Here is a 5,000-nt window from a genome sequence, read left to right on the forward strand (position 1 = left end):
TCTCTCTCTCTCTCTCTCTCTCTCTCTCTCTCTCTCTCACACACACACACAATGACATAACTCTGTCTCTCTCTCACACACACACACACACATAACGTAACATGCTCACACACTAACATAGCATGCATACACATTAAACATAGCATGATACACACTAACATAGCACAACTTGCTCACTCTACTCACTAACACACACACACTACTCTCCCATCGTGACATGTACACATGCACACACCCCTTTCCGATCACAGCCCACTCATTGGAACAACATGTGTACACACATGCGCGCACGCGCACACACACACATATACACACACACACATATACACACACACACATATACACACACACACACACACACACACACACACACACACACACACACACACACACACACACACACACACACACACACACACACACACACACACACACACACACCATTCTTGGCTGTTCTGCCTTCCCATCACTGCAGACCTGTCATTGGGCTAACTGCATGCCAAACTCTGTCAGTCCCCTTTGGTGTGTGCGTGTGTGGTGTGCGTGCATGTGTGCGCGTGTTTGGTTGTGTTTAGGTGAGTAGGCAGTGGGTTATTATTCACACATTTAGTACCAAGTTCGTAAAACTAGGTATTTCACACCCATGCGTACCAAATGATAAATTACGTTTTTACGTTTTTACGTTAAGACGTTAAATATGGAATCTACACCCTTCAATGCATTTTGGGAGGTCTGTGATGAAAACAAATGTCAAAAGTGGTAGTCAAAAGCTTGTGCCATGGGATTTGGGCGTTTTAATCACAACGATGTCTCGGCACCAAACCAAGAACAGCAACCGTACAGTAGCCTAACCTGAAACCTGTCACTCTACATTGATGACATTGCATTATGATCACCCGCCATTGATGCCCGTACTCTCTCTGTAGCCCTACACCTTGTGGTATGGTAGGCTATCTGTGATGCTGCCGTCTTGTTAACCCTGTAAGACCTGAACCATGAAAGCAATGACAGAAAATTCGAATTTCTTGGAATTTGCCTCAATATTGGTCCCTTATAAGAAATGTAAAAAAAAAACTAAAAAAAATTGTTAAGGTCACTGAGATATTTAATGCATCATATATGATGCATCAGGCTTTAAATAAATGAAAAGGCCAATTTCATGACCATTGAAAAATGACTTTTAATGAATTTACAACTTTTTTTTTATTTAAAAAAGTTGTCAGACAATTTAATTTGAGGATTATCTTGAAATATTTAGTGAGATCCTGCCATTTTTTTAGCCTATCCTTGTTTTAGCAGGACCATATTTTACATTTCCAACAGCCTGGTTGGGTAATTTTTTAAAATCTATGTAAAAACATAGCTGATCGAATGCTTAACAACCTATTTATGAGTGTAATATAGATCATTATTAATTTTTGATGTGGAATTTGAATATATGGGTCCATTACTACAATTGGACCATTTCTCCATTCACTTCAATGCATTTTTTACGAGATCATAATTTCAACATTTTGCATTACATTTTCAAAATTGCAAGTAAAACCTGTTTCTTAAGGCAATATCTTTGTCTTGAAGTAAAACAACTTGTGTGTTTTGTTAAATGATCGTCGTGGTATGCTTTGTAAGTTTCCCTATGTCAAAATGCATTGATGGCTGACTTCCTGCCACTGCCGGATGGTGCTTATTTGTTTCATCAGTCTTAGCACGATCTCTCTGTAACACGGTGTAAAAATATAAACTCTTCCTTGATTAATTGCACAAAGCAAGTGTTCAAATTAAAGGATATAGAGTTATATTTCGGAAATTTGTACACAAACCCTTTGCAATTTGACGATATCTCAGCGTCGATCAGGGAAACCGCTTCTACCCCTGTGCAGCCATGCTTCGCCGAGCTGTGGTCAACTTGTTGTTGACCGCTGCTCTCTTGTGGCGGTTTCCGTGTACTGCAGGACGTTTGGAAATGACACGCAAGATGTTTTTGAGATCGATTTTTTTGTGTGTCAGCGGGGGGAGGGCTTTGAATTTGATGAATCAAATATGATGCGTCCGGCGCGATGGGGTTAAACACAAGAATCGTGCTTGTAGCCTATGTTGTACTCAACTAATCGACTACAGTCAACATCCAGTCTAGTTCCTTCACGCAATATACAAAGAGAGCAATTTTATATTGTGTTTGGCTGAGTAAAACTTCCTGGGGTTAGATCCTTACCGGATCCTTGGCAAATGTTGCCCGAACTGTGATGGGATTAATACCCTCGGATTTGGATGTTTGATCGCCGGCCAGATAAGTTGAATTGTTTATTCTGTTTGTGATTGCCCGCACATGAAAACTTTCTGTATGGGAGGAGCTAGAAGCTAATAGCTACATCTCACGTATGGCTATAGGCTAGGCTACACTAAGCATCAGATTATTGGGATTTATTGTCAAGGTTGGGCTAGGGAGTCTATATTACTTTTGTGACCTGTTTTAGGATGTTTCGCCTTCTGCGTGTGTGCAAAGACATAGGCTACTTCTGCTGCAGAGTGAGAAACTAGTGTTGTGACGTTCATCAACGAGCCGATTGTTTTGAATGGCTCCCAGAAGTTAACAATGGGAACCGGATCACAGCTGGGGGAACCACTGTACCGCTTTTTTGTTCATTTCTCTTTCATTTTAAGCACATGACCTTGATGTGAGTACTGTAATTGGGGAAAAACACAATTGTCTGCCTCAAAGAGCGGCAGAAACGGTCTTTAGGCCACACCAATTTAATTTGTTGGTTCTCGGATTTTTTCAGGAAAAAGTTGAAGCGAGAAGGCGAAAAAAAAAAAAAAAAATTAGTCGTGTGGTTATACCACCTGTATATCAGCCTCACATGGACCTCCAAAGGAAGATGCAAGACAGGCCAACACCTGGACATGGAGAAGGACAGTGTAGAAGGGAATTAAGGCAGCCAAATAGACCAGGCACAAAATTAGCTCACAGGGCAATTATTATATTAATCTGGTTTGAATAAACTGAGATGATTCAACAGTTGAATAGTTGTTGTTTTTCTTTTTTAAAACTGCTATCCCACTCCACTAATTCCACTAAGAGCAATACTGTGTTTCACCGCTGCTACTGCTAACCCACAGGGGCTTCAACTTGCCATTGCATGTTTGTCTGTAAATGTTTGAATGTAACACGTTTCCTGATTCGCTAGTCGTAATCGGCATGTTGAAAGGAGTGGTTTTATTGGTTCTCTATGTCACATGACCACCAACTACTAAAGAGACACCTCCCCGTTCATGAAAACATGCAGTCTTCGTTTTTTTTAGGGATTTCATTTTTTGGGGTATTGAAACTGATTTTTTTTTTTTTTCCATTTAGATACAAAATACAAGAGGCGAATCCGAGAACCAACAAATTAAATTGGTGTGGCCTTAAAAGCAGGAGGATAATCAGTTGTTTTGACAAAATGACCTAGAGGTGGAGTCAAAATATGACATTCTAAAACTAATTAAAAAATCCTTCAAAAGAGAGTTGGAAGGAACGATGATCTGTGATCCGGATCCCCTCAGTCTCCACTTTCAAACGAGCCATAACATGTTTCAGTGGCCCTAACACTTGAATACTGTGACTCTACGAAAAAACGACAATGAAGGGGTTTAGAACTCTGGTATTCTACGAAATAATTACGCAAACACCGCCAGTAAACAATGTGTTAAGATAAAGCGAAGACCTGAGGTTACACAGACACACACACATACACACACACACACACACACACACACACACACACACACACACACACACACACACACACACACACACACGTATGCTATTCCCTATTTGCTTCACTGATGTTACACTTCACACACAAACACACACTTACACAGGCAACACACACTCACACAGGCAACACACACACACACACACACACACACACACACACACACACACACACACACACACACACACACACACACACACACACACACACACACACACACACACATCTTCAATGTTACTGGAGTGCCCAGGAGAGCACTGTCTTTTTTTCTCTTTCGGCAGGCTTGTCTGAAAAGGGGGAAATGTTCGATTTGTTAATGCACCCCAAGGGTGAATCACTCACACACACACACACACACACACACACACACACACACACACACACACACACACACACACACACACACACACACACACACACACACACACACACACACACACACACAATCTCTATTTTACTTTCTTCCTATCTCTCTCTCTCTCTCTCTCTCTCTCTCTCTCTCTCTCTCTCTCTCTCTCTCTCTCTCTCTCTCTCTCTCTCTCTCTCTCTCTCTCTTTCTCTTTCTGTCACCTCCACTCCTCTTTTCCTTTTCTCCATGTCTTTCATTTTTTCTGTCCCCCAGTCTGATTTTTCTTCTGTTTTCCCCCCCCTGGCATTCTATTTTTCGGCCACTCTTCCACCCTTTATTCTCTCTCTCTCTCTCTCTCGTCTTTTTGTGTGAGTGCTAAGAAGTGACCCATGAATACACACACACACACACACACACACACACACACACACACACACACACACACACACACACACACACACACACACACACACACACAATCGTGACCCACCTCTTGTGTGCCATTCTCTGCCCAGGGCTGGTTCTTTGTGTGCGTGCGTGGTGCGTGCGTGTGTGTGTGTGTGCGTGTGCGTGTGTGTGTGTGTGTGTGTGTGTGTGTGTGTGTGTGTGTGTGTGTGTGTGTGTGTGTGTGTGTGTGTGTGTGTGTGTGTGTGTGTGTGTGTGTGTGTGTGTGTGTGTGTGTGTGAGGTGGATTGGCAAGACATTTCCTTTGGCTTATAGCATGACATGACATGATTAGAGCCCATGCCACTATATATTTGTGGTCCATTAGTCCTGAGTGTGTGTGTGTGTGTGTGTGTGTGTGTCTGTGTCTGTGTGTCTGTGTGTCTGTGTGTGTCTGTGTGTCTTTCTGCACTCCTGTTTTTTTCAGTATATACCGTATTCTGTCTTTGCAT

General features: G+C 42.1%; 1 protein-coding gene across 1 annotated transcript in view; it reads left to right on the forward strand.

Moving 5' to 3' along the window:
• Positions 1 to 5,000, forward strand: part of LOC134467718 (poly(ADP-ribose) glycohydrolase-like) — a 121,768-nt gene that overhangs the window by 76,204 nt on the left and 40,564 nt on the right. The gene's annotated exons all lie outside the window — the stretch shown is intronic.

This window comes from Engraulis encrasicolus, chromosome 17, assembly GCF_034702125.1.
Source record: "Engraulis encrasicolus isolate BLACKSEA-1 chromosome 17, IST_EnEncr_1.0, whole genome shotgun sequence".
NCBI lineage: Eukaryota > Metazoa > Chordata > Actinopteri > Clupeiformes > Engraulidae > Engraulis > Engraulis encrasicolus.